The 25065-nt window shown below is 40.6% G+C and overlaps 1 protein-coding gene across 1 annotated transcript in view; it reads left to right on the top strand.

Annotated features, from left to right (window-relative positions):
* The first annotated feature begins 18536 nt into the window (after window positions 1–18536).
* The window catches only part of LOC104951886 (spectrin beta chain, non-erythrocytic 1-like), a 26224-nt gene continuing 19695 nt past the window's right edge, over window positions 18537–25065 (top strand). The window contains exons 1-2 of the mRNA XM_010778623.1: window positions 18537–18542; window positions 24199–24202. The gene's annotated coding sequence lies outside the window, so the exon portion shown is untranslated. The remainder of the gene's footprint in view (window positions 18543–24198; window positions 24203–25065) is intronic.

Below are 25065 nucleotides of genomic sequence, written 5' to 3'. Positions count from 1 at the left end.
TTTATACTATAACGGGACCTCCCAAAAGTTGCCAATGACTTATAGCCGAAGTCAAAATGACCGTTTATCTGGTACCTCCCACCCAACATGAAAGCTTAGGAATAGCTTTTTGCAATTAGGACCCTTTTTAGGTATTTTGACTGGTTAGCAGCTAAGGTTATGAAAGCTTAATACAACACGCCACTTTGTTTTTAGCATTTTGCTGAACTGCTGGCCCACACACAACAGGGTGTTGTGTCGTGCCATTTTTAGCCAAACTTTAAAACTAGGTTACACTTGCATGACAAATGTATGTGGTGCTGGAGTAGTCCAACACTTTGAGGGGCGCTGTTTGGTCTGCAGTGTGTCTTTGGGTTAGTTTAGGATACAGGCGGAGCCACTGTTTACACAAGGTTATTGAGCTTGGGTTTATGTGGTTTGTGTTTCAGCCTCCAGTGAGCCGGTGCCCATACTTTACAGCTCTGTTTCAGACAGGAGCTTGTGGGTCACCTTGACAGATCTGTTCTTTGTTCACGTGTACGTAATTCATGTTTGTGTGTTAGCTGTGGGAGTACAGCTGTGGTACTTTTCTCAAAGTTGCTAAACAAACATTTCCCCTGTGCAATAATAAAGACCACCTGTTGCTGTGAGTTTTGACAATCTGTTATTCGTCATCACCACAACTGGACCCAAGAAAAAGAGACGGATAACGCTGTCTAGACCCCCTCCTTTCTGTAACATGACTCAAACCCACCCCTCACTGTGCAGGAGCCCCCAATTAGTAAAAAGGTGTTGAAACAACATGAAAGTAAATGAACGTCATCAGTCAGCCTAGCTTGCTAAATATCGTCCTAAATATTGTATTTTTGAAGGGATATGTCTTGAATTGCTTAAAGCTGAGAGTCAATGCTATGTGGGATGGTTGAGGAGTGGAAACGTTTTCAGTTTGCACCAACTTTTATTGGCTAAACGGGAATAAAGCACAACCTTGGCTCTGAAATGTCAAATGTTTCCTTGAAACTCCCAATAAAAAAAGCCAAAAGTCGACTGTTTCCACAAACCTATCAGTTGTATCCTCTTTAAATGAATTGAAAAACATACACAATAGCTGCATTATTATTAAAGGTTATTATTCTTTTTTGAAATTGTGAAGAGTCAACATTTCGGTTCCACTTTTTTAAAGATCAATAAGCATGCTGCTGAATCATGATTCGTCCCCATGGTTAGCAATTTCCTTGTCTGCCATTCTGTCACTTTTCTTTATTCTTCTGCAGTCTAATTACACAGTGTACTACATGGAGTGATTTATTACCATCCTCTGAATGCCTCTTTAAGTGTTCAAGGAAGTGAAAAAAGGTTCAATGCAATTTGAGGACATTTAAGAATAGACATGGTCCTGGTCATTTCCTGCTATTTGTGTTGCATTGATTCCAGGCCTGATAAAGCTGGGTGTAGCTGGTTAGCATCATGGTGGGGGGGGACGCGTGTGTCTTAGGTGATTGTTGGTGAGTGTAATGCTATCTAAAGAGAGCGGGACAGCCCCTCCCTGTCTGCAGAACCAAGATAGGCCCAGTTTAGACTAGCAGGCAGGAAAAAGGCTCACTGCTGACTGTCTGGATATGTCTGTTTCAAGTAAAGCCCAAGGGATTGCCCATGAAGTGTTGGTGTGTGTGTGTGTGTGTGTGTGTGTGGGTGGGGAAGGGGATGACTTGCAGTGGTGTATCTGGCTCCTGTGAGAGTGCTTCAGTTTTTTGAGTGTGTTGGGATCAACTGCAAACAGTCGGTGAATCTGTAATAGTTATTGCGTATCCATGTAGTGATTGATTGAACAAATAGCAGTGCACATTTCAAGACACTACTACTACTACTACTATATATCCTTCGATGTACTGGTATTTAAATTAGCTGGCTGCTTTGCATTATATTAGTCATGGTAGTGCTGGAATATCCCAATGTAAATACATTTCTTGAGCTTAATTCCTCACACATCTTTGCCTCATATAAGCAACTCATATATTATTAAGAAAGTTTAAAAAAAACTTGAAACGGTAATAATAAAAAACATTGTGCTTTCGGCTTGGCAAAAAATCTAATGATTATCTACAAGCATTTATTTGATAGATACAAATGGACAATAACCATACATTAATAATGACACATCAAGCTAGCTGCTAATTGACTGCATGTTAGCTAACAAACTAGTGTACTTGTTGGCATGGTGCTAATTTTACTTATCCAATTACCATCGTGGCCAAATGACTAGTAAATGTACCCTGCTTGTGGGACCGTCATCTATTATGTAGCGTCTGCTGTCCTAGATCTCAAAGTGTGGTAAAATTAGTTTGACATTTATATATCCAGGGAAACTTCATCAGACCATTTGTGGTTAAATGTCTCCCTCAAAGGTTATCCGTTGGCCTTCTTGAATCCAATGTACTGTACCTTACAATACAGAGGGAACACCACACAGGCATTTCACCCATTGAGTATGATAAGTAAGAATAGTGCATGGTTTTAAATAGGGTTTGTCTTTGTGTGTCTGAGAACATTCAGTACTTCTGTTCCCCTTCTGATGTCTGGTTATTTTTAGCCGTGTTCTCTAAGGAGCCTTTGGCTGGGTTCATCTGCTTGTTTGTATTCCCGTATCGTCTACCTGCGTGCATGTCTTCCTGTCTCTGCCGGAGTCACTTTCTTTTTTTCTGACAGAAAAGACGTCAAACTAGACGTTCCCTCAAGACATTTGTGCAGAGACGTACACGCCGAGACTTCCATCCTATTCAGTTGACAAGATTTCCAGAATCCCCCCTGTGGAAATCTGGCAGTTGGAGACGAGATAGTTCGGCTGTCCCTAAATATCTTAATTTAAATATGTCTGTCTGTGTGACTAAGAGAGACAGAGGAGAATCCAATGTTATGTAAGTCACCAAGGGGAGAATTAAAGCCACGGAACCAGTTTATTAGACCAACTTCTGGGGAAAGGTCTTAGTTCGTAAAACGTCTTTGTCCTATCTTTTTCTCCTCATCCAAAGTGAGCTGTAGGGTCGCCGGTTCAAGTCCCCGACCAGACCTAAAAATGGAGTGTGGCTGCTACTTGGAGAGGTCCCAGTCCACCTCCTGCCCTGCCGTGGTGCCCTTGAGCACCCCTCCCCGGGGCTGTACAATACTAGACTCCTGGTACTAGGATGGGTTAAATGCAGAGAACACATTTCACTGTGTGCTCTGCATGTGTGACCATTAAAGAGGGTTAGGGTTAGTGCAAGATTATCCATTATCTGTTACTTCCCTTGCTTATCATCTCATTCATCCTCCCATCTTTCCTCCTTGTTCTCTGACTTTACTCATGCATTGATTGGATAATTCTCTCAAAGTATAAGCAGCAGATTTAGGCCTAATCTCCGAATTGTGGCGGATATCGAGCATTGATAGTCAATTTTAAAAACCTACTTTTATAACATTACTTGATCATTATTCTTCTCACGTCTCCAAGTTCCGCTCAATATATTTAATGACAAAACAGACAAAAACCAAACAATTTAACAATTCTGTTACCCCCTCCTATCCATAATTGCTTATTCTGTCTTTTTTAAAAAGCAGACAACACAATTTAGCTGTTGTCGTTTCTGTTCATCAAACAACCGTGCAAGATAAAATAATGATTTGTTTGTGGCTCGTAAAATGCTATTGTTAATTTGCTGCTGCCCCGAGGCAGTCAGTCAAATCACAGTTTTATTCCAGTGAAGTCGTCTGAAAGCATAAACATTAAAACAGATCAGTGGTATAACCTCTGCTGTGTCTTTGACTTTATTGGAAGCAAAGTCATCATATAAATAATTTGATTTGAAAGAGGGTCTTTGAAGGTTTACATTGTTTGTTTTTCGTATCAACATTACAAAACAAGATATTTCATATTCATCCAACTCTTTTTTTTTTATGAGTATTAACGAAAAGCACTGTGAATGTAAAGCCAAGAAAGAAAGGAAAATACGCTCAAATTTAGCAGGATTACAAATCTATTACAATCCTTGCTATCCAAAGGATTTGAGAGGGGAAGAAAGAAGGAGGGAGGGGTGGACGGGGAATCCTCTTTTGACTCAAACCCCGTCTGCGGTCCCTAACACAGAAACAGACAGAGGAGAGCAGGAGATTAGTAGTACAAGCCAGACAAGGTGCTGATACTGTGGAGCGTTAATCTTTAACAGATTGGGGCTGCACTCCTGTGTCTGGCTTTTCATCTGTGTGCTGTCTGTTGGTGTGTACGTCCCTGTGTCGATTTTGAATGAAGGTCAGTCTCTGCGGCGCTATCTTTTCTCAGTTAGCAGTGTTATTAAACCTTGATAATCTCACTTCCCCTCGGAGTGATTGGAGCCACAGGGTGTTCGAACAGTTAGAGACGTCGTCCTTCTACTGGATGCGGACATTCTAGTTGGCAAGAATCCAACCTGTGGAAATGTCCTTGAGTGAGATATTGAGTCCCTACAAGCGACAAAGGTGTTGTTCTGTTGAGTAGTTGACCACTGACCCCTATCAGAGACATGAAACCAGAAAAAGTCCCGTATAGATCAGCAACATGTTTTTATTTGTTTAAAGGGGACCTATTATGCAAAATGCACTTTTTGATGTCTTTTATACATAAATATGTGTCCCCGGTGTGTCGGGGAACTCGCAAAGTGTCAGAAAACAAAACCCTCTCTCTTTTCCTCCGTACCCACATCTCTAAAATATTTGTTTTGGCTCCTATTAAGTCATTGGCGACATCCCGCACACGTGACACGTCCCAACCTATGGTCTCCGGCACACGTGACACGTCCCAACCTATGGTCTCCGGCACACGTGACACGTCCCAACCTATGGTCTCCGGCACACGTGACACGTCCCAACCTATGGTCTCCGGCACACGTGACACGTCCCAACCTATGGTCTCCGGCACACGTGACACGTCCCAACCTATGGCCTCCAGCACACGTGACACGTCCCAACCTATGGTCTCCGGCACACGTGACACACGGCCCTACAATATATTGCATAATAGGTTCACTTTAAGTTCGGTTCGGAAGTTTTTGGATCATGCAAGAATTGTGCAAACGTCAAGATACATTAAGTGTTTTTACCAAATCAGGGAAATGTGTTGTTTGACAAAAGTAAATGAAGGCTTTTCTGTGTTATACTTCTTCATACTATTATGAGTAGGGATCCTTGTATCGTGGTTTTAGCATGATCGTATTTAAATTGACCTTTTTTCAACTTGAAACAATGCAGTTTGACTCTTGTTTTGACCAACTTTCAGGCAAACCAGCTGTCCTAACCCATGAAATCAACAGAAAACAACTCAGCATTATCTATATATAAAGAATGAGCAAAACAAATATGACCATCAGCCGGTACAATAGTCTTACATTTCTAGATATTGTAAGAGTTAGTGCAATTTGATGTTTCTTTGACTTGTGGATGTCTGAGATTCATCACAGTCACGTTCTGCACTGCTGATGGTGGTGGAAACACTATCGAACAAAGCGAGTAGTTGTAGTTTCTTCTTGGACATCCTTATAAAATGCTATGAAATCATTGTTTTCAGGAAGGTCCCCAAGTTCAGTGATTACATTGGTGTCACATGTCTACTGTGTAAACATACTGTCTCGTCTTCATAAAAACCTCAGTTAAACACGTAAGTCTTTGAGATTTCTTCCGGATATATTTTCTTTAGGCAGCTATGGAATTCCAGCTATGCGAGCCTGACTTCCTCATGGTGGTCTCTGAAGTGAATGAAACTGTGTCAGGCTCACAAAGCAAGGCACTGAGGTCCCGTCATGCCAGGCCAAGGTTTAAAAAGATGTTAAGATAGGATTGAGGGGATGATTGCAGGTCTGTTCACAATGGTTAATCCACCTCAGACTCTATCCCACCAGAAGGCTTGGGGAATTATCTAGATCCCCTTTCCGTTGAGAATGTCAAGTCTACTGAACATGGAGTCCATATCGACTGATACCAGCTGTAAAAGCTATAATAGACTTATTTGATTTACTACAGATAGGAACTAGTATTTCTATACCTTTTTTATTTATTTATCTTAATTCGATCAATTATCAGCGTGGCATTGAATATTGCCTTTTAATGTCTTTCAGCTCATTGATTCAGTATAAGGCACTGGTGGAGACCAACATCGGAGCTAAAAGCCCTTGAAAATCAGACTCTCATTTGACATAAATGCTAATGTTGCTCTGTGACAACTGTTACATCTTACTGTTAAACACTCACATTGTTTCTTATTACATTTAGTCATTTTCTGCACTTTTTGTGTCATCATATAGCATAGCGTTAATCCCATGTGTCAGAAATGGATTACCTATTCGGCAGAAAGATTAGAAACAGATTCTCGATAAGGTTAATTAGTTATATTTTCTAGCTGCACAACACAGACAAGATAATGGAAAGAGAGTCAGGAGACGAGTTTGTCTGCAGATCAGAAGAGATGAGGGAGATGAAAGTTGTTTTTTATGTGTGTGCATTGAAGCGGTTGGATATGGGGGATTTGAAGAAGGATAAAAAGACGAGAGGCGAGCCCAGATAGAAGCTAGCCAGCTGGGCCAGATGTGATCTCTTTCTCCTCCGCTTGATCTGGCCACCTGCTTTCTCACTCAGATACACTCACAAATAAACCCAATAACAGCTATGTTACATTAAATATGGATTCTCTTGGTTCATTGCGACCAAGTGTACCACCAAGCACACACTTCCTCCCTCTGGTCCCTTGGTACCAGGAAGTCTCCGGTCTATTGTGGCTTGGTCAACAGATGAGCTGTAACAATGGGCCTCAGATCAGGAGGAACAGAGAAGGTCACTGTGAGCGAAATGAGATCACATTTACCCAGCAGCCATTCCTCCCACATGTGTGTAATGAGAGCGCGTTGGTTTTGTTGTCTCAATGCTAATTTCTTGTTCAAGGCAGCAACAATCAAGCAAGATTAACAACAAAGAAGGAGAATCAAATGCAAGAGAGAGCTGAATGCATAGAGAGGAAGGGAAGGAAATATAAATAGGCACTTTCCAAATTAAACAATCAATCATTTTGTCTATAAAAGGCCAGAATATATATATTCAATGTTGCTTACAATAAACGAAATGTATAAAGAATAGAAAAGAAATAGATATGAAGTATAGCATTTAATGAGCTTAACCAACATTGGTCAAGTTCATCCGTCATTTATTTTGACTTGGAAGCAGTATGTATTGTCCAAAATGTCATGATTGTCATGTTTTTTGGGAGCATTACTGATATCATTTTGGGATGTGGACACAGGAAAACAGAAGATCACAGCACAGTTTGATTATTTAAAATCTCTGGGTACAAAAGCGGTGTTGAGTAAACAGAGAATACAATAGCAAAGATTGCACCAAGACCCCTAAACTAAACTTAGAACTACTTGTAGTGAGAACAGACTTTTGACATTACGTTATAATTTCTCTTACTGTTTATATATCGTGTAATATGTAATTGTTTGCAGAAGGTTGACATGTCAGTAAAGCTTTCCAGTTGAGGATGTTGACGGTGCATCTTGTATTTTTCCATTCGTGGTCAGTGTAATTGCTCGCGGTTTGCTTAAGGGGGTAAAAACACATCCTCTCAGACCTGCTTCTGCTGCATACTACGTCAGGGAGGAGAGCGAGATACAGCGAGGCGAGGAGGCTTGTTGAGCTGTGTGTGGATTCCTGCAAATTGTCCGGATGAAGAGACACTCATGTCTCTCATGTCTCATTATCTTTTCGTTTGACTATATCCTTCTCCTTTCCCCGTATTCTCGATCAGTCCTTACATCGTTTTGTACCTTCCTTTCGTTTATCTCTCCATCACTCCCTTAACTCTCCTTTCTCTTTACCCCTACCCTAATTTTTGCCTCAATAGACTCGCCTTCCTTTTTTCTCCCCGGACTCTGGGATCAGTGGCAACTAAAGCTTTGCACTCTGCCTGATTAAGTCAGCACATGTACTCCCTCTCTTTACATTATCACACGCACACGCCCATGCCCATGCACACGCACACGCCCATGCACAAGCGTCCCCACAGACCTAATCAGTCCTTCTCTTAGTTCTCTCGTTCTCTCACACACTACTTCCAGACCTAATGAAAAAAACATGAGCTAGGTTTAAAAGAAAAGAAGATGGACAGGCGGAGAGAAAAAGGTAGCTTCGGAAATGTAAGAGATTGATTGAAAACAACTCCTCCAGACGCTTTAAATGCCTGTTTCCAGTTTAGAGAATTGTATCTAATCAGCATTGTTGATATCATGCAGAGATGCAGTAAGAGGGGGAAACAGATGGACAGAGACAGAAAGACAAGTTGAAGATAGCAAGGCTGGTGTTAAAAATACTCATTCTTCATTTGCATTTATTTGCTGGAACGTTTCGCTAATCGACTCCGGACAACTTTCGAAACATCGCGTCCAAACGATGTACCTTTCACACATGTAGCACACATCAGGAGATTTGCTGTTTCGCCTAGCTATAGCGCACAACTTGACTGAAGACTTTTGGCCGTTCTTGAATGTTTCTACTTATTTTGCCGTTTGTCCCTTACTTACTTAAGTTCCCGAATGTCGTTGACTCTCCAGATAGACCTTGTCTTAGCTTAAAAGCCTCCTTGGGTGTTTGTTTTTCTTCCACCACGCCAGTCACGATGTAAGCGTCATCAAAACGTCCAATCCCTTGCCATCAATTCATCAGGTCCTAACGATGTCTGGAGTTTAGCACACAATAGGAGAGAGTCACGATAGAAACGTCATCAACCCAACCAATCTCATCATCATTAATTATCCGAGCCATTCTTTTCACCAATAGCTCAATCGGACAAAACACCGACTTTGAACTAGAACGCTGGCAGAGTAAAGTCAGTTTGATATCCGTTCTGAATTATTCATACATTTCTGATCAGCTCCTCCGGGTAACGCTAGATAATTTTCTGATTTCAATGCAATTGTGAGAAGGGGCTGCTACGCTCATGCCTTCATATAACTGGAACATTTCCCAACAGGCATGACATCCTGACACTATGATAGCTGCTGAACAAACACTATTCTGCTTGGTTGTCATTCACTAGCAGCTAAGTGTGCTTTAATGTACCTTTTTGTGTATTACGTGACAATAATTTGAATAGACTTAAAAGCTCACCGCACGGTGTGTGTTAAGTAGGAGAGCTCCCATGTTGAGTGAAGGAGAGAAATGCTAGACTTGAGGTCTGCTGTGTTTTGTTACTGTACGTGTGGGCATGAGCTCGAGGGAGATGATGTGTTAAGTGAGTAGAGCGAAGATGCACTTTATTGAATGAGCGCGTACACCCGGTTATGATGATGAAGTCTCCCGACGGGACTCTCCCTTCTCTAGTCCTTCAGTTGTCTAATGAGAAGCTGTTTTCGTAGTTACCAGGTGTGAGAGCCGGCAGCCCATACTGTCCCGTGGTGCAGAACAAAGGATGGGGAGTGGAAAGAAAGACTGCTTGGAGGTAGAGGCGAAGCAATGAAAAAGGGGGTTGGAAAACGCCATGGAAATGAAACAACAAAAACTGATATCTAGTCTGAATGATCGATTTAGCCCTGTGTGTGTGTCTGTATTGATGTTTCTGCTTGAGAGGATCGCTGTGTTTGTTACCTGTTGTGAGTGAAGACACTGAATCTTTATAATAAGCTCGGGGACCTGAAGAAGAATCAGTTTGAATCAATCTCAACTAAAGTGGTGAGAACGGTGAGCTAGTGCCGGGCTGTTAGGATCTGCTGCGGTCATATCGAGCACCTCGAAGTGAAGTCGGCTTGTAGTAAATTAAAAAGGGTTTTATGCATTGATGGCTCGATAAGATCTCCTGTAAAAGAAATAGGACTTCTGTCGCCTCGGGGATGAATGTTTAAACCTTCCCGTCTCTGCATATCAGATTCTTACATTGATGCACATGTTTATGGACTTTTGATGTTTTCTATGATGCATTTGAGTTTATCTGCACCTGCGGCAATTGAATAGAAGAAGATAATATAAAAACTGTCCTTTGCAAACATTATTATTATTATTATTATATCAAAGAATCCACAAAATGAATATCGATTAATCCCATGGTTTAAGAAATATAAGCCATTTCCCACAGCCAACAGAAGTATTTTTCGTACAACCAGCGATCCATACTTAGAGACATTTATATATAATAATACTTTTTATTTATCGGCTTATTTCATTAACAGATGCTCTTTGCTCAGAATATAAACTCATATTTGTTCAATTTAGTTGAAATACTTTCATGATGAACTTCATTGTTTATGATGAGTTTTCCGAAGTTCAATAATTTGGTTAATCTTCCCACTGTTCAATATAGCGTGTTTAAAAGCAAACCAAACCAACTTTGAGCGACAAAGAATTTGTAAATCATTGTAAAAGTATACAATAAATACATACGGCACACTTAAGACCTTAGAAATACTTGCACTTGTTTACTTCTGAGTGCCAAAACCATAATAAGTTGTGTAACTTTACATTCCTTCGCCTGGAGGCTAAGTAAATGTCCAACATCTGAACTTCTGTGAATATATCTCGGAAAAAGGGATAAAAGTAAAAGTCATGAAAGGAGGAGGCGGAGGAGGTTAGAAAAAGTTCTGCAGATACATCTGTCCTTCACACCTCTATTCAGTTTTCATCCGTAGTGTTTGGTCCGTCCTTGGTGCGTCTGCATTTTTCCATCTCTTGAGTGAAAAGCAATTTGCCGTTGTTGCCTCCGATCAGGGTTATCAAACCTTTTTAAAAAGCTTTTCTCATTACTTCTGTTGCGTAACTTCTCTTTTCTTTTTATTCCTCTCAGATCTGATCCACTGCACCAATGAGATGAACGTGAGCATTCCCCAGCTGGCGGACACGCTGTTCGAGCGCACGGCCAACTCCAGCTGGGTGGTGGTCTTCAAAGCCCTCATCGCCACCCACCACCTCATGATGTACGGCAACGAGGTAGGGAGGCTCACACACACCAACACACACCAACACACACGTACACACACGTACACACACGTACACACACGTACACACACGTACACACACGTACACACACGACACACACACACACACACACACACACACACACACACACACACACACACACACACACACACCATGTATACATCACTTCAGGGGACATTACATTGACTTACATGCATTTCCTGGAGACTTATTCTAACCATAACCAACACATGCCTAACCCTAGCCCTTACCATAACCAAGTCTTCACCCTAAAATTAATGATTGACAGTTCACACACACGCAGACGCAGACGCAGACAGAAAACAGCTCCAGGGCAGTCAAAGGGAGGCCACATCAACCAATCCACTATTACTAAAGCCTGTCTCGCCCCCACATTCATAAATACAAACATTTGGATCCTTTATTCCAATCCTTCTGAGGACGTAAACATTGGACACATGGCGTGAATAATAGAAATAGCTTTGGACTGCAGAGAAATGAATTATCTCCCCTGTATACGAGCTGGAAGCACGATGGTGAATGAATTATCGGGTGAATTAACTTAATACAAAAACTTTGGAAAATAACACGGCCCTTTGTGGATTTGCAGACTTTCAATCACAATAATTCAGGAAAATTAAAATCTATCCAACCTCTGGAACCCCGCTATGTTTGGGAGAACGTTTTCATTCATTTACATTTTTCTTTTGACCAGGCAGTGTTCAGTTATTCTAAGGAAAGATCAGATCAAACCCCCAGCCAGTGAAACGTCTCAATTTATATGCAACAGTGCAGTGCAGCTTTTTGAAACAGAGCAGATATTAATTCAGGGCGAGAGTTGCGGTTTTATTAATTTCCAACAAGATGGAAACACAGTTTGTTTTGTTCTTCAAATAAACGTATCGTGTCCTGCATTTACATCCAATCCTCCCGTGTGCAGACTGTGAATAATTCACAACGCAATCCCTTTTAAAACACAGGAAAAATCACTTTGATATTCGGATGGACCACAGCCATTTGGAGCCGGTGTATTGCCCAATGTATATTTGATGAAAACAGCAGTCCAGGCACAGGCTGCTTCTTTGTAGTGACATTTTCTTTGATCAAAAACATAAAATATATGATCCCAAGACCAATTTATTACCTTTGAACCTGAGCCAAGCTGGCTGTTTCTCACTTTGTGTTTGCGCTAGGCTAACGCGCTGCTGGCTATAGCTTCATATTTACGTCATTTACACCAGAGTTGCATACATTGTCTTACCTTAATCTTGCCAAAAATACGCGTATTTGGCGAATTTCCCAAAATGTGGAAGAATTTCTTTAAAAAAACGACACATTGTTGGCAGAATGTATACATTTTTGGTAAACACCTCTGTAAATCGGAGCCTTTGTAGTCCCTATAACCTAATGGGGGTAATCATGTCCATGTGTACATTGTACATATTATGTACTAGGGCTACATGATTTTGTAAAATGTATTTTTTATTTTTGACTGATATTTTGATAATGATATCAGATGAATTGATTATCTTTGCATTATTATTTGTTTACAATTGAAAAACATCTGTCCAGTCATTTATATAAAAACATATTGGCCCTTTACTTAATATTGCGCTACCTTATTAATATGAATATTAGACCTGTCCATATTCCCATTTCCATAAAACTTTGATGAATTGTGCCTCCCTATTGGATGAACTGTACGCGAATACACATGTTGAGAGCAAAGGCTAACATCCTGTACCTTCTTGCACACACACGAAAACGGACACACCCTGCTCCACATTCCTTACAATTCTCCTTAAAATAGGGAAGCATCACTTCCTTGTTTAGTCGAGATCACTTGTTTCGACATTACGTAACACTTCCGTTCGCTGGTTCCTTGTTTATTACGTTAATCAAAGCTTCCTCCCAAAAGAGGAAGACTTGTGCGCGGTAAAAAAAACAAGCTTCTCGACTCACTGCCACTCAAACAGCCGCTCTGAGATGATGCTTCCAGTGTAGAGAATTAGTCAAAAGTTCTGCAGAATTAGCTTCATTACTCACTTCAGACCCCACACACAGTTCAGACAGTCATCAGATGACTCCGTGATAAATGTTTGCTCAAGCTGCGGAAACTCCCGCTCAGTTTCTTTTGGATGAACCAAGTGGTGGTAAGTAGGTCACAGGGAGCAGCAGGAAGCAGTTCGGAGGTATTCCCCAGCTAAAGGCGAATTTATCTCGCTGTTGTTGCTGTCAGAGTGAACCTTTTTGATGTTGATGTCTCAGCTAGAGCTAATTAACAATGATTGCTGCACTGTGTTAATCCCTTATAGAGAGGGAAGCTTTGCATAGATCCCAACCACCGCAATTGTTGTTGTTGCGGATAAAACTAATACTATTTCTGGTCAATTTAGAAGGAAAAAAACAACATATAGATAGTTTCTTATTGTGCTATCATCATTGTATTGTCTCTAATGTATTGCAAAGATATAATATCAAAGGGATAGTTTGGAAGTGAATATAATCACATTTGCATTTAGAAGCATTATTGTGATTAGACTATCAGACTTACTTTATTGATCCCAATTTTGTCACAGGAGAAGGTAAACAAGTCTGATGTTAAATAATACGATTAAATGGAAATTAGACGGAGAATATATTCATATCAACAGTTAAAGATATAGATTTACACAATATAAATATACAGAGTAACTTAGAACACAGTATAATAAACTAAAACACATTATTACACCGTTTAATAGACAATTGCATTGTGTTTTTCCCCCGTAGCAACTTAATAAGTCAAGCTGTTAGTTTGAAAAATGCTATCGAATTCCTCAAATGAATAGCACACAGCGAAACGCTGTTAGCTATAATACACTTTAGTGAGCAATACTTCAAGTGCAGTGCACATTTACAGTGTGTACTGACAACATGCTGCTGTTTAATGGAAACTGCTAACATAATGTAAGTCATTTAAAAGCCCTTATTCAAACACCTGTGTGTGTGTGTGTACCATTACAGTCGAGCTGAGAGAAATCTGGCCTTAAAATTAGAAAGCACAGACCCACAGAATTGGGGTCAATAGACTGTACATTCCTTTTTCACATCAACACGCGGACGCGCTGCAGCTTGGCTGAAGATGGCCTTGCACATTGTACTGTGAATGCTCTGCCACTAAAGAACAATTCCAATGCGTGGAATCAGACGGAGGCTTTTATGTGGAAGGGAAAAAGCTGCTTCACCACGTCATTTTCGTTTTTGTAGTTTATGATGGATTTAAGTATCACGTAGCTGACTCTGAAAGCTGGTTTGTATCGTTTTAGATATTGGCCCATTTTTGGTTTGTGTCGTTTATTGGGTTTTTGAGAAAGATGAATGGTACAACAGACAAAGAGGAAGAAAGGAATTAATGGAGTTTAAAGGAAGGAAATAAGGAGATACAGGAAATAGTAGTTAGAGAATGTTATATGGGGAAGGAAAGGTGACAAGAAAGAAGTGAAAGAAAGTACAGAAAGACATTACAAAGAAGGGAAAGAGAGAAGGAGGAACACAAGTTAATATTGAGGTAGTGAAAAAAGGAGATAGGGAGAGAAGTAGGAAAGATCTTATAGAAGATAAAGGAAGGAAAATAGGGGCTTGAGAAGGGAAACAAATAGGTAAGAAGTTAACGAGGAGACAGGGAAGGAGGAAAGGATAAGGAAACACGTTTTATAGAAGGACATGAGAAGGAAAGAACATCGGAGACAGAATAGGTTAAGATGAGAAGGAAAGAAGATAGGAGACAGAATAGGGAAGGAAGGAGGATCTAGAGAAGGTGGTTAGAAGGATGTAGGAGATGGGGAAGGAAGTGTTTTCGGTTTATATTACAACAGTTGAATGTGAATCAACACACGGTAATATCTGAGCATATTCAAATTGAGTCCATTCATTGTGAGTGGCTCTGGATGTCAGCAGTTTTAAAAGCAGCCCTTTTTACTCTGAAGTAATATATTCAGCCCGTGCTTTCAAATCCAATGAGGGAATATATTTACCATTCGGAGCAAATAGCAGGTGAATAAGTTTTAATTCTCTTCTTTGCTTCAGCTGCCATAATAGTCAGCGCGCTCTGGTGTGTGTGTGTGTGTGTGTGTGTGTGTGTGTGTGTGTGTGTGTGTGTGTGTGTGTGTGTGTGTGTGTGTGTGTGTGTGTGTGTGTGTGTGTCAGTTCTTCCCTCCAGTATTTTCCCCAAGAAGCAATCCTGGTTCCCTCCCCAGTGACACTCTCAATCCTAGACGCCATCAAGGGTCCGTCAATACCTGATCACGAATCACATTCCCTTTTGTTCGGCCACAAAGCCCCTTTAAGCAGGGACGTCATGAAACCAGAAATGTAGTAGTCGATACCAATACTAGGAAGTAGTCCAAAAAAAAATCTATATCGGTTTCAAGACTGCGCTATATTTAGCATATCTTTACAGCTTCACCTAGCTGTCAGAGTACTTTTTGAAAGGGAACTGAAGCCATTAGCTATGCTCCTTTCAAAGCCACCAGACTCCATTGACAAAAACAATCATTTTCAGTTGCTTGTCTACAGCTGCCTTCATTGGTCGGTTTATTTGTATTTTTTTGATCTAAATTCACAAGTCGTCGAAAAAGTTAAATTCCATAAGGGTTAGGAAACATGTCGTATTTGTGCAAACACATACATTTTGCAACACAAATGTCAAGGTTAGCATTTGAATCCATAAGGGACACTTCTGGAAAGGGACAGTTATATTAAACCTTTAAAAAATACAATTAAAGGGACCCTATTATGCTTGTAAATGTTTCCCTTTCATACAATAGATAGTTACACCACTACGTAACACTTGCGCTTCTATTGGATATCTTTCCAACACATTGTACGTGATAGGTTAAGGGGCGGGAAATCTGCAAGCGGTTGACCAATCACAACAGAGCCGCCCAGCTAACCTATCAGAGCAGACTGGGCTCTGGTTTCAGACAGAGGGTGAAAAGAGGTGCTGCAGCACAGGCAGCATGAGAGAAATAAAGAGCTTTTTGAACATTAAAGCATGGACACTGTCCCAGTAGAGACACTACATACTGATATACACCTGAACATCAGCAGGAGAGGACTCTTTAAAGTAGAGACACTACATACTGATATACACCTGAACATCAGCAGGAGAGGACTCTTTAAAGTAGAGACACTACATACTGATATACACCTGAACATCAGCAGGAGAGGACTCTTTAAAGTAGAGACACTACATACTGATGGGAACCTGAAAATGAGCAGAATAGGCCCCCTTTAAGAATTAGAAGTGGACTTTGCACCTCATTGTTTTATACTCCGCGCATTATCATGACTAAATCGACAGTCAATTAGTTCAGCTCTGTGTGTATAAATCTAACAGGGATGCAAGACAATGTCCTGACTTCTTGTCTAGACATTGTCTCGGCTGTTATCATGTATCAGCGTGTGCCTCTGCTTCAAAGCGGTTTGTATGATAGGCTAATGCAGTATGTACCACAAACAATCCTGCAGGAAACCCCAACAATAGCGGAGAGAGACATTTATCAGTCCCAGCCTCAGACATCCATCCCTCCCCTCGGACTGCTGGGAGACCGTGGGTGCTTCTCCTACGAAACCCCGAACAAGGTTATAGGCGGTAGGAGAGGAAGCAGTATGAAAAGAGGAAGGTTACGTTGTTTTGAGAAGATGTAGTGAATGGTTGCACAAGAATGAGTGTAATGAGAAATGGGGTTATGTGGAAGCGACAGTTCTTTTTTTAAAGAGCACTTGGATTACATTTCTTTTCTTTTTTTCTAGTACTTCTTTCAACTGTTTCTCCAATACTGACTGAGCCTTATATTCAATGTTATGAGATATTTTTTTAGAGTAATGCTTGAAAATGGTTTGGTCGCCAATAAGGTCTACATTCACTGTTCAACAAACTGTAAAATAACAACCTTGTAAAAGGCTATCGTGAACTTTGATATATTTTTACCTCAAATCACATTACTCAGTAAAGGCATAAACTATCAGTAACTTGTAGAAAAGCGAATTTTAGCAGGACTGTGCACTTCTTGATAATTAAATAACTGTTCTCAAGATTTACAAAAAGTGATATTCCTCAGTGTTGAACAATCAATATCCTCTTCAGATTTGCTTTTGTTCCAAAAAATGCTTTGCTTGCCAATTGAACACGGCACAAAATCAAACCCCTGCAACCCAAACCTGTCACGCTTAAAGCTAGTTTTTATTTTGATGATGAATAGCCTTTTTTGAGTAGTTTTCCCTCAGTGTAATCGAGGAATGTCACAGCTCAGAGCTTTGCCAGACCACACGGTACAGCAAAACCCGGATCTATGAAACCCTTTTTTTTAGCAGGAGTTTGTTTTCAAGGACGTCAAGACCTTTTAGAAATACTACCCATCATGCTTTATTCCTCTGGACAGGATAGTTGTGAGTGTCAGCGGGGGAAAATTATCGTCTGATTGATTGCGCCTAAGTGCATCGGGAATCGGGATAGAGAGCGGCGACTCTGTACATCAAAACTGAGCATAGGAGGGAGATGAAACGAGGGAAGGGGGGGGGGTGAGTAGACAGAGTGGGAGAGTCATTAAGGACATGAGAGGAGACAGGAACGGTCTGGCGAGGACATGGCAGAAAGTGCTGATGGAAGCAGAATACTTTCTTTTTTTCCTGTGTGTGTTAGAAAGGGAGGGAGGGTACAGTAAAGGTGTGCGTTAGACGAAGCGTTGTGTGTTTTTACAGAAGGGTAAAGTCGCCGCCACCAGTGTCCCAGATAGCAAACAGCCCATTTGTTTCAGTGACGTCATCGCCTCCTCTTCCTCCGGGACAGCGAGGTCGCAGACGGAGGCGGAGATTTAAGATAGCGTGCGTTCAGAGGTGGAAGAAGTACTCAGATGGTTCACTTAAGGTAAAGAAGTGTTAACATACTCGGGTTCAAGCAAAAGTCCTGCACTCAAAATTGTGCTGCTGTGATTGGTCAACCGCTTAGAGATGTCCCGCCCCTTAGCCTATCACATACAATGTATTTGAGTGCTAGCCAGTAGAAGAGCTAGTGTTACATAGTGATGTCACTGTAGTAAAAAGTATGAGCATAAAAATACTTTAGTACGCCATTTAAAGCACCAAACACATTTTATTATAATTTTTTAATATTGTTGCATTAATGTCATCATTACTTCAGTGTGTGCTTGGTAATAGTGGGGTTTTATTTGAATGACTTTCAATACTAGTGGGAGGCTTAACCTATAATATAATGTGTCTCGATTTAAATTTCGTATTAACAACTTACATCTGCAAAGTAACTAGAAACTAAATATGTAAAAGAAATGCAGTGGAGTAAAAGTTTAAAGTAGCATAATACAAAAATACTCAAACAACTATTGCCTCGTTTTTTTACTTATTTGAGTGATTGTCCTTACACGACTGTGTGTGTAAGATATTATGAACGACAGATTTTTTCGAAGGAATGAAAGCCGTTGAGGAAAGACGGAAAGGGAAGAGAGATTTGCTGACTCAAGCACTGTGTCAAAGGGAGCCGAGAGGCTGTTATTTGTGTGTGTGAGGTCACCCTGACTCTGATAGGGGTCACTTGTGATAATCTGAAGAGCTTCAATGCACACACACACAAAGTCATCACACACATGCCTCCTACCAGCTGCTGGTGTGGTGAACATAAAGATGATAAGTGTAGCGGCACATCGCAGAGCATTAGGTGTGTGTGTGTGGGTGTATTGGTGTGTGTGTGTGCTTCAGATGGTATCTCATCTCTAAAAAGTAAAAGTTCCAGGGTGACCCACGACGAGATGACCCCCTCACCACACACTTCTTTCCCTCCTTCTTGAAGATAAACAAGTTTTTCAAACTCAATTAAATCGGCCGCTCCTTTGTGATCAATAGAGGAAAGTAATGTGTGTGTGTGTGTGTGTGTGTTGTTGTCCTGTTGTGCTCAGCAGACTCAGCCAGCCAGAAACTTGCAGGGTACGACTAGCTAAATGGAAATTCCCCCAGTCAGGGATTTATTTGTGTTCCCTTTTTGTCTGCGGTACTGATTCAGGTTATTGATTTTTGAGTATTCTGCTGAAGCATAAATGATCGGTTTTGTGCTTAAACCCCTCCCCAGAACAGCCAATCACAGCCCAGCAACCATAACGTGCCTGTCATGCTTTGGATTTCTCCTCATGTTGAATTGGTTTACCTATAGTGAGAGCGACTCAGCATTTAAGGAAGTTGGTTTATTATTGTAGCATTTGCCAAACCACAAAATTCAAGGGAAGCAGTGTAAGGAATACATGTAAGATGCATTAGCTAGCATGTTGTGCTACCAATAGTGCGAACCAAGAAGTACTTCCATGTACAAGGAGCACATCATTAAATAGAGAGGCGAAGTCCCGCCCATCTACTTCCGCCCCACGGGACCTTATTTCGGAAAAATGATGTATTGAAGTCAATGGAGAGAGAAAGCTTATCTTTCGATCCCGTTTGAATTGTGCCACGAATTACACATATGATGTTTGTCAATCTTAAAAGATAATTTCCATGTGTAAAAAGTCAGTTTGTCGAAAACTGTTGAAATATAAGACTATGAAAAATGCGCAACTAGAAAGACTACAAATCCCAGAGTCGTGTAAGTGAGCACGTTAGTTAGCATTACAGCCTTAGCCTTGTCATTTTTATTAGCTTTAACATCAAGTAACATGAAGTAACCCAAAATGTTAAACAGTAAGAGTAGTGGTCATATTTCGTGAACCCTTTGATAAAATCTGCCAAATCCTTGCTTTTCTTTACAACTGTTAAAAATGTAATGCTTTGCCATCGTAGGAGCAGTAACTAAAGGAAGCGTGACTTGGAAAAATATCCTCTTTTTCAAACCATTGTTTTAGGATATCAAACTGAAATAAAACCAGCGACAAAAGGCTGTGGAAGTCAGGTTAGTAAAAAAGCACATCTTCTATGACATCCTCATACCTTGCTGAACATGTGGGGGGAGGCAGTGTTTAGAGAGCAAACTCTAGCACAGCTGCTAATGTTCCATGAAATGGCCAAATCCCACTTTCCACCCCGGAGGCATCGTTGCATGCAGGGCAACAAACTGAAAGATAACTCTCTTATTTTCATTTTTCCTGTTATGAGGTCATCTTTTTTTTTCTTCTTTTTTTTTTTTTACTTACAGTGTCTCTTTTAATGTTTGCTCAGTCTGTTCTTAAAGCGCACTGCCTCAGAGAAGTCGTTCTACTCCCTGCATTAGCTTCTCTTTAAGTGCCATTTTTAATTAGCAGTAGTACTGTAATTAGCTCCGCTGCTGCCACCCCTTGATACAATTGCAGTAAAAACACTTCTATTAGCGGTTTCACTGCATTTGATCTCCAGTTAAACATTATCGAGTAATTTAAAAGTGACTGATATCCAGAAAATAAACAAATCTCCTCCCCAGTTATGATGTATTGTTGTGAAAACAAACCCTTTTTACTTTAATTTATACAATGCGTTCTTTATCAGTTTAAACACCTGAGCATTACGGCACACCCGTATTTACATAAGGTGACGTTTATTATTTACTAATGTGGTTTCTGATTGGCATTAGTTTGATAAATATAGAAGCAGGGGATTATAGAGTAGGCACATTAATCCAAAGGTATTTATTTTACCAAGAAATACAGTTTCCTTTTATTGATCCCCGCAATGTTGGCAACATAGAAACACAAAATGTTATGGCCATTAGATTTCATTATTTCAACTTCTTCCTGGGATTGTATTTTTTTTTTCTGAACACACTTTAAATACTACAATACCCATGAGCCTCGTTCACTGTTGCTATGCAGGCTTTGCCAGACACAAACACACTAATCAAATCAAAACCTCTTCCCATTAAGATTTTGGAGCCAAGCATTGCAACAAAGGAGCTTTATTCATCCAAAAGTGGCTTAAGATATAAAAGTGAACGGATTAAACGTTTAAATATGTTTAGCCAATGTATAATCCTTAGCTTTAAGAGTCCATATTTAGCTCTTTTGGGGTTTTCCCTTTACTCTAGTGTGTTCTATAGGTTTTTGTTCATGTAAATGTTCCGCAAAGGCTTAGAAATCCCCAGGTTTATCCTACATTAAAGGATGTAAACATCTCAGTAGAAGCATTAAATACACACCTGAAAAATGTAGCATGGTAAGGCCCCTTTAATTGGTTGGAGATTCATAGAAGTCATGATAAATAGTGTCGAGTTGGCATTTCATTCTGAAGCAAGTTGCTCCAAGCGCCATTTATTCAACATTATCTCTCCAAAAATGTAATTCAGAAATCTAGAAACAAATGATACCTATCTCCTCTAGCATTTAAGAACCAAAGCAGCTAACCGAACCTAATGTCCTCTATCTTTAACTGTAGACCAAATTCACAGGCTCTGGTATTGATGCTGTATTATGCACCGCTACCTGACTCTTTGCACTTCATGTTTCTGTCAATAGTGAACAAGTCGTTACCAACACCCTGTTCGCATCAGCGTTTCAAATTATGACTCATGTTGCTAAGCTGCATCATTGACCCCGCCGTCGCACTACACTTATCCACGAGCAAATGCTCCCATGAGAGCTGGAGCCCACACACTATCAGCCTTGTAACCTTGTAGGCGCACACACACACGCACGCACACACACACACACACACACACACACACACACACACACACACACACACACACACACACACACACACACACACACACACACACACACACCACACTCTTAAACATAGACGTTGCTTCAATCCCATCATCTTCAGCACCCACCCAGCTTCCCTTTGTGATTCTGTTTCTTTCACACTTTGATTGGATTTCGAGGCTAAATGGTTGATTGCGTAAGAGAGGAGGAGAAATACTACGTAGGAGATAGGTGGAGGAGGAGGAAGATGAAGGCGTAGAGTCCCAGCTCGTGTGTGTGTGCGAGAGTGCACATGTGTCTGTATCCATCTACACGTCTGTTTCCTTGTGTGTGTTTCTCTGCTTGCATAAGAGCTGCTTTCATTCAACCCAGCCCGATCACGACTCATTCTTCTCTTGTGAGTCATCACCTTTCTGTGGAGCTCCGTTTGCTCTCCGTTCAGACACATTTTGTGTAAAGTAGTCGAGCACAGCAGCCAAAAATGAATTCCCAGTTGGACTCTTTGACCCCCTTTTGGAGATAACCGTCTGTATTCTTTGAAAACAGCAGCCACAATATGTTGTGACTTACAAAGAAATATATATTTTGACCCGGGTTGCCTCCTCCCTGCTGGCTCTTTGCAAACATTGGCAGGTCCGACGAGGGCAGAACTGTTTTCAAGTTCCTAGATACCATAAAAATGTGACGTCAGTAAGCTGCACACAGCACTCTGGTGTTTACCGACCAGGCTGGTCTGCGAACTTTTATTTTGCATTTATACCAAAGGGAGGAGAGATGAAAAAGGTCTGATGTCACTGAGTGCAGCTCTTTCTTGGCAGAGTACGCACTTCTGTTGCAGCCTTGAGTAACCATCCGAAAAATATGATTTTATTTGCAAAAAAAAGTGCGGCTTTAATCTAATATGTAAAGGGGTCAGATGGTTTAATGATGGTGTAATGAGGGGTTTCAGATGGGGTGAACTTTTGGCATCAGAAATGAAATGTCGTGCACACTAGTTCTTAACGAGATTTACATTTATTTTTGATCTATGTAGGGAATTCTCTGTTGCAGCCTGTGGCTCACAAGTAAACAGAACTTATCAAATATATTAAGAATCTCCCAAACTGCTGCCAGAAGGCTGCTATCTCTTAAAGAATCATCATGTTTGTAGTAGCGATAAGCTATGGGGAAAACACAACGTGAGAAAGTACACCCCTCCATTTATTCCTACATTGAGGCAATAGGGTTGTGGAATTTTTTTTATTCCTCATGATATTCTGTTATTAAAACTTGGCAATCCTTTACTCAAAGTGTATTTCCTGGATTCTATTGCATCATCTCACCTGTACCTGAACCAACATGCGCCCTAGCAGTGGTGGAAAAGGTACTCGGGTCCTTTACTTGAGTAAAATTAGAATTACTAATGGTCTTAAAATACTCCATTACAAGATATAATCCTGAATTACTTCAGTAGAAGTTAGGGGGTATTATCAGTACACTGTACTCGTTGTATCAAAAGTATCCAGTATGCAGAATGGCTATTTTTTACAGTATTGGAAAAATATAATTGTTTTTATCAGTATTACAAGTCAAATAATTGAAATTTTGTAAATGTAGCATGAATTGGAAATACTCAAGTAAAGTGCAAGAATGTAAAAAATTGTTCTTAAGTACAACATTTGGATCCCATTTGGCCCTAAACCAAAAGTATATGGGCATGGACGATAACATTATATTGTGTCACACTGAAGGGCACTTGCATATACGGTTTTATAACGGTGATTATAAAGATTATTACTTTTATTCGGCACTCAATAGTATCTTCATCCAGCCACAATCTGCTGTTAAAACACTGCAACAGTCTATACAGCTTCTCCTCTCCATGACATGACTACTAGTTTTCAAAAAGGGAAAGAAAAGCACTTCAGGTCAGCGCTGAGGCCATGGTGTTCAGTTACTAGGGAAACCACCAACTTCTTCACTTTGGAGAGGAAGAGGGTGAAAGCCAGATGCCAGCAGCTCTATCTATAGCTATGTTGAGGTTGAGATAGGGAGTAGCCCTGGATCTACATGTATCAATAATGCATGAGGTTGTCCTCCGATATGCTAACATGAATTATTTGACGAGTCGACCTGCTTCTCCGTCTCCCCCCCATCTGTATCTCCTCTCTATTCCTACCACTTCTCTGTAAATCTGTATCTCTTCTCTATTCCTTCCACTTCTCTCTAAATCTGGATCTCCTCTCAGAACAGCATCTTTTTCTTGGAACCCTCTCCGTCGAATAATCTAGGGCTCAGCGGGTTTCTGAGTCTGCCTCTCTGTCTCGCTCTCTGTGCCGAGTGCTTCTCCCCCTTTATAGATGTTCTCCTTTTTAACTAGATCCATGCTTTTTGTGTGGGTTCTCCCAGCCTCCGCCTTTTGTATTTGACGCTGAGGGAGAAACGCAGCTTCTCGTCAGATGGGCTTTTTGATGAGGAAGAGCGCAGTCTGCACACAAGATGAGGCAGAGAAATACCTCGTGAAGTTTCTCTTGTTATTTTTTCCTATTTCTTTCTCGTTATCCGTGAACATCTTGGGTTACTAAGTAACTCTTAGTCAAGATACATCCAGACAGCATATATATATATATATATATACACACACACACATATCTAACCTCTTACTCTGTCATGTTGCAAAGAACACAGACAATTCATTCTGAGTGCATTTTTCCCACTACCATCTTGGTTTGAGCCATAGACTATATGAGAGAAGTCGACCGAGTCAACTTCACATCACCCATTAGTTTGAAGACTATCTTTATGAAGCTTTAAAGGTGACCTATCATGCGAAATGCACTTTTGTACGTCTTTTATACATGAATATGTGTCCCCGGTGTTCCAGGGAACTCACCAAGTGTCAGAAAACACAACCCTCTCTATTTTCCTCCATACCCAAATCTCTTAAAAAGGGGCTGCAACGGATCTGATACAGACTGATCCAGATTTGAACACTTGTTGTTTCACCATATATTGTTGTTCATAAGCGTCTACTTAGAAAACGAATAACTGGTTATGAATAAAAGTGGTATAAACGTTATTTCAGAAATTTTTAAGTCTGTCACTAAAAGACCTAAACAAAAGAGTAAAAACAGAGAGTATCAACACCATATGGATCCACTGTTAGATGTCGGAGAGAGAGAAAAATTCACCCTCTTGAACAGTGTTAACCAACCGACTGATTATGAAAAAACGGGTGACATATATTTCCGATAAATGAAAAAAAAAAGTTTATGTTGTTCTAGTACGAAAACGGAAGAGTAAAGCGGAGTTAAATATGTTACAGAAAAGGTACCCGAGACTAAGACACCTTGTCGTGGTAGATGTCCGGACCGTATACTATGAATGTCGCAGAGGCGCGAAAGTTGCCGGCTTACAGGCACCGACAGAGGAGATAACGCGACCCTCAACCGGTTATGGCGATCGCGGTGAAGACGGG

Source organism: Notothenia coriiceps, unplaced genomic scaffold (genome assembly GCF_000735185.1).
Source record: "Notothenia coriiceps isolate Sejong01 unplaced genomic scaffold, NC01 NC01_scaffold00019351, whole genome shotgun sequence".
Lineage (NCBI taxonomy): Eukaryota > Metazoa > Chordata > Actinopteri > Perciformes > Nototheniidae > Notothenia > Notothenia coriiceps.
This window is presented reverse-complemented; position numbering and strand designations above follow the sequence as displayed.